At 44.9% G+C, this 13,480-nt stretch overlaps 1 protein-coding gene across 4 annotated transcripts in view; it reads left to right on the top strand.

The window, feature by feature from the left end:
- Positions 1-13,480, top strand: part of FAM135B (family with sequence similarity 135 member B) — a 359,177-nt gene that overhangs the window by 105,021 nt on the left and 240,676 nt on the right. The gene's annotated exons all lie outside the window — the stretch shown is intronic.

Here is a 13,480-nt window from a genome sequence, read left to right as displayed (position 1 = left end):
CTGAGTTGGGGGGAGCAGAGTGAGGAGCAGTAAGGAGGGACGTTTGCTGGGGTATCTCAGGGGAAGGGCTTATCCTCAGTAGAGCTGGGAGGCAGGTTATATCAGACTACGTTGGCTGATGTGAGGACACGAAGCTCATTAACTGAGGGTACGAGAGGTTGCTGGAGGATGACGAAATTGGAGGTACTTCTTAGAAAGGTCTCCCATCCCCTGTGCTGCTGAGTGGAGAAGGGATTGTGGAGGGAGGGGAAGAGGAGAAGCAGAGAAGCGGTGGGGGCCTCTGTCCTCCAGATGGTGAGACTTGGAGTCAGGAGGTGACCAATTGCTAGCCCCTCTAAACAGACTTTGGAGCTAAAAACGTCAGGGCTTTCTAAAGCCTTTCCTATGGTTCCTTCCAAGGCTTCATCTCTCCCTGCTCGGAATCACTCACACACATACACACACACACACACATATGCATGCACAGATACAAACACAGACACACACATGCACACACTATCATGCACATACACACATACACACACACACACACACACACACACACACACACACACACGCATACTCTCTCTCTCTCTCTCTCTCCTCTATCTGGCAGAAAACCAAATGTCTCTGCTCTGCTTGGGAGCAGGTGGTCTTGCCCCCATCCCAGCCTGTGACCTATTGCAGCAGAGCTTCTGCCAGTCTGATTCCTCCAAGACTCTGAGTCAGTGGAGTCTGGTCATTGTAACTCTTCCTCTCTGCACAAATCTCCAGGCTGCACTCTGGAAGCTGGGCACATAGTAGGTTCCCAACACATCTGTTCAGCAAACGGCTGAATGAATGAATAAATAAATAAATAAATAGAGCCTATAGAGGCTTAGGTTACCACCGTGCAACCACTAGCCTCCTAGACTGAAGGGGAGGAAGTGGTGTCAGGTGTATAACACCCTTGATGGGTGCAGTCACTTTGTGTAGGCCAGGCCCATTACAAGCGTCAGATGTCAAGTTAAGCCTGCACGTGATGAGTGGAATGATATCAGTGCAGCCAGCTGTGCTATGCACAGGGCATCCAGCTGTGTGGGAGCTGAGACTGTGTCCATGTGGCTCATCTCTGTATCTACAGCTCCTAGAATAGTGCTTTAGGCATCCTGATCAGGCAGGGCACACTGATGGCATAGACAGTGAACGTGGATGTTCCATGGGAAGGCTTAACAGAGGAGGAGCACCTCTGGGTGGCTAGGAAGAGATTCAGAGGGAGGAAGCAGGTGCCAGGACAGTGGGTACCAAAATGGGAACCAAGACAGAAGATGAGCGTGGTGTCCTTTGTCAAATGTGAGGAACCCAGTTTGATTGGAACAGTGCTTATACAGCAATGGTCCAGGGAGGAGGAAGAAACAAACCAGCAAATGTATCTATTACCTTTTAAGAATAAAAAAATCAGAATGCCAGAAAAGAACCATGCAGAGATTAAGTCACAGAGATTGCCTTCCTTAACATCAATTACCTCTCACACACAAAAGAGGATGTTCTTTGAGGACTTCTCATGTTGAGTTTTGAAGATTAAATGAAAGAAGGATTGAAGTCTCCAGTTGCATGGTGTTGAAGGTTTTACCTCTGGGCTTTCCTCTCCTCTTTACTCGAATACTCCCATTCTCATTTTTATATAAATTACGAGTAGAGATAACTGGGAAAACAGAAGCAGAGCAGAATGCTCAGGATCCCACTGACCTATACATCAGCTATCGTGCGTATACTCCCTCTGTGCCAGACGGCACTTAGGCCTCCTTAATCTTCACCCTTTCACTGCTAGATGTGTGTTTTTACAGATGAGGACAGCTGGCCACATTAAGCTACTGACCTCCAGTTTGCACAGAAATACACATTGGATTTGGGATTTGAACCAAAGCATGTTTGGCTTTAAAGACCATCATTGGAAACTCCAAGAAAAAGTGAGGACATTTGGTAGCCCTGGGCAGCGGAGCTCCCGGGCTTGAACCTCAGGAAGCATCCATACCGGAGCTGGAGGAGACTGTCAACCTCACTGACGTGTAGATAAGTAGTTGACAGTGCAGAAAGGGACACTTTTGAGGTCAGGAATAATGGAGCTACTTCTATGGTCATTCAAATGAATGAACTTCATTGAGCCATTGAGCCTGGGATTTGATCTGGCCCCTTTCCCAGTGGATGTATCTAGGCCAGACCTGTGCCTACAACCACTCTTGTTTCCATCCTCTCTGTCCATCTTCTGTCCACCAAGTTTCCTCTCCACCATCCTGGGTTAACTTCTTACCAGCAAAATTATGCCTGCAGGGCAGGTTTTAAAGGAAGTGTTCAAAATGAAATTAATCCTGTTTGTTCATTATAAGGGGTGGGGACTTGTAACTCTGCATGAAAGGGTTATTGTTTCTTCCTAAATAGCAATTTATTGAGTGTCTTTGGACATCACAATAGGTTGTTAAGAATAGTAGCAGCTACTCTGAGTGCTTTCTGTGTGCCAGATGCCGCACTATGTACTTTATGAATAATTTTTTTTTTTTGGTTTTTCACACTTATCCTGCACAGATCCCCTGTGCACAGATGAGAAACTGGGAAATAAAGGCACCACACAAAAGCTGGGATTAATAAAGGACCGACCAGTGTCCATGAACGTTTGGTGCCAGATGTTGCCATCTGCTGTGCACTGAGCTGCCTCTCCATGTCCTGCTGTGGTTTACTCCTCCCTAAGCCCCCATAAGCCGGGTGACATTATGAGCCAACCACTGAACCCTCAAGAGAGGCCTTTCCAGTGTGTTCACACCCCTGAGGTAGCTGTGGCCCTGGAGAAAGAGGAACTCCTCAGGAGGACTGTGGTCAAGCAGAGCACATGGGAGATGGGTTACACTGGTTCCGCTGGCTCCCAAGAAATTCCACAAGCCATTGTTTAAGACCATCCTTAAGGCCCTCCTTATCTTCGTGTCTTGTTCCTATGTAGCTTTCCGTTTTGGCTGGGAGGAGGGTGGGCCTCGGAGTGTGTGAGAAGGTTGGGAGTGGAGGCTTGCACATCTTGTGGGTGGTCAGTGTGGGAACACGGTGATGAGGGCTGAGTCACCGCTGCACTTGTGAAGCTAATGACAGATGCTAAACAAAATTGGATCCCAAACCACCGTGGCCAGGGCACAAACAGATAGCGTGTCTGAAATGCCAGCCTTGACTCACGTGTGGGAGCCTCATGTCTCGCGTTCACCTCCTCTCCTGTTTATGTTGTGGCATCAGGAAGGATAAATAGAAGACTCCTCTGCAGTGGAGACACCACCCCTTACCGCATCTTTCCCCTGATGCTGGCTCCTCCGCGGGATGCTCGCAGGGATGATGGATTGTACACGATGTCCTCCTCTCCTCAGTGGACATATGCAGAGGACAAATGGAGCTCAAAGCTGCCTTAAAAATAAGAGGGGTCTAATTCTATCTGTCTCAAAGTCTAAGGTAGGAGCTGATTCCAAGTGCCCAAAAAACCTTTGGTCAGGAAGAAGAGCAATGGGCATATTCAGTCATTCATATGTTCATTTTCTTTTGCATTTGTTTACTCTTTCATCTCTTCTCCTGTTTGTCCCGCAAACGTTGTTCCATACCTGTTCGCTACCATGTTTCTTGCTAGACCCCGTGGCTGTCCTTCATTTTATGCAGCTTACAGCCTAATCTGAAAATAGGGATGCTTACAGAGCATAACCTATTCAGGGCTATTTTGACAGGCGTGAAGCAAGGTCAGGGGCTTCTGTTAGGGAGGGTGGTGGCATGGCTGTTCCTGGAGGGCTTCCTGGAAAAGCTAGACTGGACATTGAGGGATGGGGAGCTTGTCAGGTAGAGAGGTGCAATGTGGGCCCTCCAGTGGAGATAATAGCTTAAACAAAGGCATAAGAAAACCACGTTTAGGCCGGGCACAGTGGTTCAGGCCCGTAATTCCAGCACTTTGGGAGGCTGAGGTGGGCAGATCACCTGAGTTCAGGAGTTCGAGCCAAGCCTGGTCAACATAGTAAAACCCCATCTCTAATAAAAATAAAAAAAAAAAATAGCCAGGTGTGGTGGTGTGCACCCATAATCCCAGCTACTGTGGAGGCTGAGGCAGGAGAATCCTTTGAACCTGGGAGGTGGAGGTTGCAGTGAGCTGGGATTGAACCACTGTACTTCAGCCTGGGCAACAAGAGTGAAACTCCATCTCAAAAAACAAAAAACAAACAAACAAAAAACCCCACCAAACTATGTTTAGAGGTGGTGGAGCACTTTGATGAGAATATTTTAAGAGGCTTTGTTTGGGATGGTGGTGATATAGCAAGAAAAGAAAGGCCTAGAATCAGAAGCAGCTGTTTTCATGCTAAGAATTTAGATTATGCTTAGGTTAAATATGCATCAGCAATGCACCTGAAAGAGGGCTGGGTCTGTTTGTGCAGAGTCTGGCAGAGCTCACACTCTAAGGACCGGGATATCTCACATAATGGTTTTTCTCTCAAATGGTTGTGTAACAGCCCCCAAACCATGCAGATGTTCTGTTTTTGTTTTGTTTTGTTTTGTTTTGTTTTATGTTTTTTTCTCCAATATGAGGGCCTGAGCTCTGTGATCTCTCTGAGCTTCCTGTAAGATCTAAAGTTCTGAGACCCTGTTGTTATCTATTCCCACTATCTGCATGGTAAGAGGAAGGAAGTGGGTATAACAGATTCATCAGTGTCTCAGAACTTTAGATCTTATGGGACAATCTAATGTTAGATTTTTGTTTGTTACTTGTTTTTTCAACCGCTTGGGGTTCTTTCTATATCAGATGAAATCATAAATGTAGAAACTTTGACCACCAAGAATTCAAAGATCAATGGGCTACAGATCTGGAGACAGGGATGCTGGGGACACTTGTTCTGTGATTATGGGCAAACTGTGCCCCTTTCTGGGCTTCAGATGTCTTACCTGTTTAATGGGGGGGTTGACAAGGTGGTGGTAGGGCCCACTGGCTCACTATGCTCTGATGCATGAGTTATTAAAATCTATATAGTGGCTGGGCGTGGTGGCTCACACCTGTAGTCCCAGCACTTTGGGAGGCTGAGGTCGGCAGATAACTTGAGGCCAGGAGTTTGAGACCAGTCTGGCCAACGTGGCAAAACCCCATCTCTACTAAAAATACAAAATTTAGCCAGGCATGATGGCAGGCACCTGCAATCCCAGCTACTTGGGAGGCTGAGGCAGGAGAATCCCTTGAGCCCAGGAGGCAGAGATTGCAGTGAGCCAAGATCACACCACTACACTCTAGCCTGGGTGGCAGAGTGAGACTCTGTCTCCAAAAAAAAAAAAAAGAAAGAAAAAGAAAAGAAAAGAAAAAAGAAAAATATAGTGCTACTCACCTCTCACAGAGGTCGCTAAAAAGACCACTGATACTAAACCCACTGATGCCTTCATGTGATTCAACTTGAATTGGGTGCAGGGCACTGTCATTCTGCAAACGAAATGCTCTTGAAACATTTATAGCCATTAATGAATGCAGAACCTTAAAATTAGATGGTGTGATATTCATAGACTCTCAAGACTGCCAGGAAGCAGAAAGGATGTCTACTCAAGGCTCGGTCCCAAAGCAGGAATCTCATCTTCAGCTCCCGGTGCAGACTTGGCATCTGCCGACATTCTTCTAGGGACAGGGAATCAGTGACTTTCAAGGCAGGTGTATCTGCTATCTGTTATTTCTGACTCAAGTTATTTCTATCATTGCACTGAAACCTCCCCCAACCTCGATGAATGTGAGGTGCTATTATTACTTGCCTGAATTTTCTCCAGGAGGAGAGATGCAGCTTCTGTCTCCCTCGGGACCCAGAGAAGATGGGAACCTACATCTGAACCCAGGCTCCTTGGCTATGGGCTCAGTATCCAGTGTGCTTCCCTAAAGCTTGAGTCCCGGTACCTGGACCCTGGACATTGCCTGTGTCTTTTCCTAGCAAATGAGCATCACCCAGATTCTCCTGTGGTTCACTACAGGCTGGAGTTCTTTGGGTATTTTAGTTCATCTTTCTTATGCAAAATTTTTATTGCGCAACAAACATATATTTGTTATTGTTAGTTATCCTAATATTAACATTATCTACCATATATTGAGAAGCCATAATGTTGCTGAAAAAAATATACACTTGTGTTGATCTTCCAAAAAGTAAATCACTATCAAGTAGATAGATACTACTATAGTAGGATTACAGATGTGGAAAATGGGAGCACTAACATTTGATTAGGGTAACCCATAAAATGGTCAGAATTGAACCAGTTTGGCAGCCTTGAAGCCCCTGACCTCTCCATGATTTGACATTGTCTCTCCAAAAAAAGAACTTGGAGATGGTATGATCTTTGTTGTATGTGCATATGTGCAAGCACACACTTAGGAGTCTGTTTGTGTGCATGTGTTTTAGTAGGTGGAAGGAGAGATAAATTGCTACCCACTATGGTCACATGTTTAACTTCTCAGTGAGTGTCACCAGAGCTTTCAGCATTGGCAGAAAGGGAGAAGGCTCCATGACAGAGCTGGTGATGGCATTGGCTGCTGCTATCTTAATAGAGCTTCCTCATCTTTGGTACTTCAAGCCCTCTGCCTGAGTTTATGAGTCAGTTATCTTTTTATGAGGTTGTGAAATCTTCTGTGCCTGCATGCCTGAATTTTAAAATGCTGCCTAAGATAAGGGGGACATAGAATCCACAAGAAAACAGGAACTTGGCATTGTGTGGGATGCTTCTATTTGCACTGTCTTCGGATGTTAAAAAAAATAAGCAAATACAGCCAGTTTTGATTTCTATATTGAAGGAAAGAAAATACTTTTAAGCATTAAGGGGGTGAATGCCTGGGGCTGCATTTTCTGTGGTGAGTGAAGGTCAGAGATGTGATTTCTGGTCTCCCCTCTGCTCCTAATCAGCAGGGAGGCCTTGAAGAACCTCAAAGATGTCCAGGGTGTAGGTAACTCATTGGTGGGAGGGGATCATCATTTCTCTCTTGCCATTGCCTTAGAACTGTTTTTAGGTTTTCTTTTTTATCATACTAGCTTACACTTATTAAGTATTTATCATATTCCAGACTCCAAAACAACTTGCAGTTGGGGAAACTGAGACACAGAGAGATTAAGTTCTTGCTCCAAGATTGCACGGCTGCTGAGGGATTGGCTTCTGTATTGCTTAGACTGGCCAGGCCTCAGAAGGCTGACCCAGTAGGTCTCAGCCACAGCCAGTAGGTGCTCTTGCCTTCTTTGTGCATCTTTTATGTCAGCATGTTTATCCTCGTGGACCACAGTTGTGATTTGACTTTCTCTGTTCAGGTCTCTCTGTGTCTTTCAATGGCCCCAGGTCTATGGCTCAGTCTTCCTGTGTCGCTGGTGCTGTGAGAAGTTGGCCCGTATTCTGCATGTGAACGGTGAGGCTCAGAGATGCTATGTGACTTGTCCAAGTTTCCACACAGAGGTGAGACCCAGGATTGGGAGTCAAATTTTGATGAGATGCTCTCACAGCAAGAAAGAGTGCTTAGGGGATCCTCCCTTTTTAGTGAAGAAGTGCCAGTTTTCCATCTCTAATAAGATCGTTTGCCTGGAATATTGAGCAGATTTTTCCCTGCAGTGATCACGCCAGGCAACAAACTAGAGTTATTTCCTTGTTAGAATGGCTGCATGGAGTAAGTCCCCTGGAGAGAAGGACATCGCTGAATACAGATACATGCTTTGGAGAGTAATTTCTGCTGCTTCTCCTGGATCCTAGAGGGAAGGCGGCACATTCTGACAGAGTAATCTGGGTTTGAGTGTGGCTGTCCCAACAACTTGCTAGGTCATGTGTGCTCTGGGATGCTGCTATGATTTCTGCCAAAACTCATGTTGAAATGTCATTGTTATTAGCAGTGTTGAAATGTGGAGCCTTTACGAGATGAATAGATTCATGGTGTTATGGAGGGAGTGGATTAGTTACCTCCAGACTGGGTTTGATATGAAAGAGAGTTTGGCTTAGTTTCCCCTCTCTGTCTTGAGGGGTGTCTTGTGCCTTAAGTTCTTCTACCATGGACAGGGGAGCCCCAGATGCTATGCTCTTAGACTTCCCAACCTCCAGAACTGTGAGCCAAATAACCTTCTCTTCTTTATAAATTATCCAGTCTGTGGTATTCTGTTATAGCAGCAGAAAACAGACTTAAGATCTTCACAATTTTTCTCTGTACCTGAGAGTTCCCTCCCTATGCCTTCTCCATCTCCTATATTGTAATTCTATGATACACAGTACTTTGAGAACATTAATGTTGTTTTCCCTTTTCATAAAGTAAATGCTGATATATATTAAGATCAAATTATTATTTTCATTTAATCTTTCAAAGACCATAAAACTTCGGTCTGAAGATTGATGTTTTAAAGAAAAATTGCATTTGAAAGGAAAACATATTTGCAAAATGATTTTTCCCAAGCAAAATCAAATAAGGTATTGGAATTATGTTTCTTCAAAACGGTTTTAATATTTTATCCAACATTCTTAGAGGCAACTGAGAATGTTCTAGTACATTTTAAAAATATAAATAACTAATCAAACATTTTGATATGTTGTGATGAAAAGTACAAACATTTACTCAGGTCTCTACAGATGCCAGCATCTCTAAAGTTAATATGGGGGCCTAGTTCTTTAGGTCTGGATATGAGGGACCTTATGAATTTCTGCCAACTATGTTGAAGATGGGAATAGAAATAGTGATTGCTACTGATGATGAGTGATTGACAGTTTTGTAGGCAATGACTGAAGTTCTTTATATATGTCATTATCTTTAATTCTCAGTGCCACCCTCATGCACGGATGTTCTCCCTGGTACTTACACAGAGATGGAATCTTTGAAAGATTATATGTTGTAGAACTAAAGGGAAATGGATTAAAGCTTAGTTTCAGCATGGGAGGGAGGATAAAGCATTGTGCCTGGAGAAGTAAAAAGTTGATGGACTATACAGTGGATCTTGAATCATGTTAAGGACAAAGAGAAAGCACTGAAAACTTTTGAGATATGCGGAACATGAGCTTCTTGGTGCTGCAGAGAGGCCACTGCAGTGAGAGGGTGGAGAAGGTACAGAAGGTGATGAAGCCAGAGCAGAGAGAGGCACATGGAAGAGATGGGCATATTCAGAAAGAGGGTGGCGACAAGCACTCCTAGGGTACTGGCTTTGGAGATGGAGATGAGGAGGTGAATTTGAGGAGCTAAAGATGGTGAGAACTGACAACTAATTGTCTTTTTGGGAAAGGGGGAAGAAGGACTGGTCCCTGGGCCAGGTGCAATGGCTCATGCCTGTAATCCTAGCACCTTGGGAGGCTGAGGTGGGTGGATCACTTGGGGTCAGGAGTTCAAGACCAGCCTGGCTAACACAGTGAAACCCTTTCTCCACAAAAAATACAAAAATTAGCTGGAAATTGCTTAAACCCAGGAGGTGGAGGTTGCAGTGAGCCAAGATCATGCCACCTCACTCCAGCTTGGGCAACAGAGCGAGTGTCCATCTCAAAACAAAACGAAACAAAAAGAACGTCTGAAGGCTGAACCCAGTTGATGCCCAGACAACCGGGTAAGTGGAGGCAGTCTTCTACAGTTCTGAGGTCTTTCCAGATTCCACTAATGCAATGGGGAATGCCGTTTCTGTGCCCTGTTACTGGGAGAGTGAGCTGCAGGCTGCAGTTTGGAATAGAGACCAGAGACCTCCGCAATCCCCACCGTGTTGCCCAGTTTTGAATGTCTGAAGGCACCGTTCTGGATAACGATGACAAAAAACAAGAGGGAAACCAACCCACATGCAGAAAGAAGAGGCTCAATGAAATCTTACGATGAGAGTAAAAAGAAAATTCAAAATGAAGCATTCATACAATTAACTAGACGTATTAACATTTATTCTTGGTGGCTTTAACTTTATGTGTTATGGAAAAGCTGGGTCTGACATTTGTTGTCAACCTTCTGTGTAACCTGTCAGGGATAAGGTTTTTTGTTGTTTTACAGAAGGGGAGACTGAGGTTTGAGAAGTTTTGTAACTTTAAGTAGATTGTAATATTGGTATCTGGATTCTGGATGGTCTATCCCAAAACCTGACACATACACTCTCTCTCTCTCTCTCTCTCTCTCTCTCTTTTCTCTCTCTCTCTCTCTCTCTCTCTCTCTCACACACACACACACACACACACACACACACAGAGGCTCCATTCCATGTGCCACCTAGACTCTCTGCATTTTACATGGTAGTTTATAAGTCTAGACAATTTTGTAGCTCTAAAAGAAAAGGAATTTGATTTTTGACAAAATAATCAGCTCATACTTCTTCTCAAAGGTGATTCCCTGTCCTTCGGCCACACAAATGGGACATAGATGCATTCTGCTAGTTCCTGGCTCAGCTACTGGAGACATGCACAGTTTTTCTGCCAGAGCTGGTATTAGAGGCAGATGCAGCAGTGAGCTCAGACTTTAGCCTGTGCGTTTCTAGATTCTGTCTTGAAGTCTGATTAGGAGGTCTGAGTGTAGGACTCAAGAATCTGGGTTCTTTTTGCTGTTGTTGTGGTTGTTGTTAATTTTCCCAGGTTGCTCTTTTGTGGGAGGTTCTTGGAACAAATGCTGGGGAAAACTGGTTTACCCAGAGGGTGGTTGCCGACGTGCTGTGGATGGAGATCTGAATCGCGTCCTGCCGTCCTCCTAAGCACGAAGCATGTCACCACCTCTCCGTGCACTCATGACTGCGCATCCTCAGAACCGTGTGCCTGAACTCAGTGTGACAGAGGTGGAGAAGGAGCTCTCTTGGACAACCTCTTTTCTGATACCTGTAATGACAAAGAACTTGCCTTTTCTGCCATAACCAACATCACTGTTTCAACTCTTTAATACTTCTGGTCTTATTTCCTGTTGCTTTGTTTTCATTGCTGAATTCGGTTCTTCCTTCATATTCTCACTATGGCCCAGAATCTGTTGTCAGGTGTTTCCATTTATTCCTTAGTTCCATAGCATTTGTGAACCTCTGCTGTTCACCAGATGTCATGGAGTGCTCAGAAATTCATAAACAGACAATGACTCCTTTTTAGGGGCTTATGGACCACTCATCTCTGTCTTCAAGGGAGAAAAGTAACATGCTGTGTTTTCAAACTCTTTTTCTGTACTCTAATAGTATCCTATTGGCAATGAGAATATTTTTAATACTTTACAAAAATTGGTTTAGTTACCATTCTGCACCATTCTCCCAGGTAGGTGTTCCCTTCCAGGTACAGATGCAGAAGCCTAGACTCACTCAAATAGATGAAGTGATGTCCTAGTCAACCTATTAAGTGGCAGAAATCAAATCTGAACTGAGGTTCTGTGACACTGCCTTCTGGTCCTCTAGTCTACCCTCTTCCTCTTTTGTTCCTCATCAATCAAATAAAAGCATTGCCTGCCTGAGGGTAATGAGATCTTAGGAACTTGTGTACAAAGAGGAATTTAATTGTCATTTAAACTCAAGGCAGGGGCCCATCATCCCAGAAAAGTGGGACTCATCCTTTGTCTGCACACTCCCAGTGATGGCAGAGTTCACGTCTTCATAATGCAGACTGGTCTATTGTCGGGCAGCTGGGATGGCTGGAACACTCCCAGAACAGGGCAGATCAGTAAGGGGCACTCGATCAAGGTATTTTTTTTTTAATGAATGAAAACCAAACAGGGCTGTAATGTCACGGGATTTTCTTTTACCTTGCCTTCTAATTCTGTCTTCTGTTACAAAGCTAAAAATAGCTTGCATGTTTTGAGGGTTTATTACATGCCAGGCTGTATTCTGAGTGCCTTATATATTTTAATAGTTTTAATTATTACAATACTCCAGGAAGTAGGTATTATTATTATCCTCAGTTTACAAATGAGAAAGTGAGGCCCAGGAAGGTCATAATGACTCCAAAGTCACCCAGGGCCATTGAGACCCAGGTGTCTGGTTCTGGGGCCTGTGTATATTACTTTAGAGACAGACTGTTCTTTCCACTGTCCACAAGGAAGCCTATTCTGATGATGTCTGTTCATCTCTAGACATAGGCTTCAGGGGCCCTCCCATCCTTCCCCTCCCTCTGTCCTTTTCTCTAGGTATGTTTGCCTAAAATGTGGTGCACCAGGACAAGCTGTCTGCATATAGGTGTAAGCTGTGGGTGCCTCTGCCTGAGTGAGGACCGGACAGTGATCAGGGGTCCAGGGAGGTTACACAGTGAAGGGCCGTACAAAGGGCAGGTGTGTTGATTCAGGTGAGCTGAGGTTGGGATGACCTGCTGAGGTCACTGTCTTCACTTTCTCAATAGAAGAGATCTACATTGATGACCCTGGACTGAGGCATGGCAAATGCCCCCTCAGTCAGAAGCCAGCCTTCCCAGAGAGGTCGTACCTGAGTGCCAAAGACCCTCTTCCTGAGCTGTCATCACTGTCATTGTGATTGTCACAGGATCACCCTTTCCCAATCCCTGAGCATCATGAGGTCCGCTCATAATGCTTTAGAGTGCCACAGTACCTGGACACACAGCTTTCAGGAAGTGCAGGTTTGAAGGTGAACATTTGAGAGTCACATCAAATGCAGCAGAATGGCTGAGTTCACTAGAATGGTGGGGGGCGCTGGCTGTAGGAGGAAGTTAGTGCAGATAAGATGTCTGTGGTGTGTGTGCACCTGGTGCCTGTGTATTTCAGGTTGGGTATGTTGGTTGTGTGTATGGTACATGTTCATGTTGGGGTGAGTGCTGGGTTTTCTGATATTTTGTGGGAAGTTCTTGGAACAAATACCGAGGAACACTGGTTTACCCAAGGTGTGGTTGCTGATGTGCTGGGTATGGAGATCTGAATCATGTCCTGGCCGCCTTCTGAGCATGATGCTTATTGGTACCTCTCACTGCACTCATCACGACGCATTCTCAGAACCTTGCACCTGAACTCAGTCCTACAGAAGCAGAGAGCAGGCTTTCCTGGACAGTTCTTTCAGCAGCCAGGGTGTGCTGGGTATATGTCATGGGCATCTTGTGTGTGTGTGTGTGTGTGTGTGTGTGTGTGTTAGTGTTCTATTTTCAATGTTTGTTGTATGTATCTGTGTGTTTGTGTGTGTGAGTGTGATGTGTGTGTTGGATATGCGTCATATGTCTATTGTGTGCGTATGTCATAAGTATGTTCCAACAGTATGCCAGACACTATATTAAACACTTTTACATGCTGTCTCTCTACTGATCATGAAGACACTTTCACAGGGTAGGTTCTCTTGCTCCTCACCTCTTAGCAATGAGGAGCAGAGAGGTTAAGCTATGGGCCCAAGGTCTTGTAGCCCACAGGAAACCAAGTTAACTCAGCTCTGGTTAATGCTAAAACACTTGTCTTTAGGCCAGTGGTTCTCAAATTAGTTTGCATCTGAATTCCCTGCAGAACTTGTGAAAACACAGATCCCTGAACCTCATCCCTGGAGTTTCTGACTGAGTAGGTCTGGTGTGTGACTCGACTTTGTTTTTATAACAAAGCATTGCTGATGCCAGTGTTCTGAAGGCCACACCT

Source organism: Saimiri boliviensis, chromosome 15 (assembly GCF_048565385.1).
Source record: "Saimiri boliviensis isolate mSaiBol1 chromosome 15, mSaiBol1.pri, whole genome shotgun sequence".
Taxonomy (NCBI): domain Eukaryota; kingdom Metazoa; phylum Chordata; class Mammalia; order Primates; family Cebidae; genus Saimiri; species Saimiri boliviensis.
Note: the sequence above shows the minus strand (reverse complement) of the source record. Positions and strands in the feature narration are given on the sequence as shown.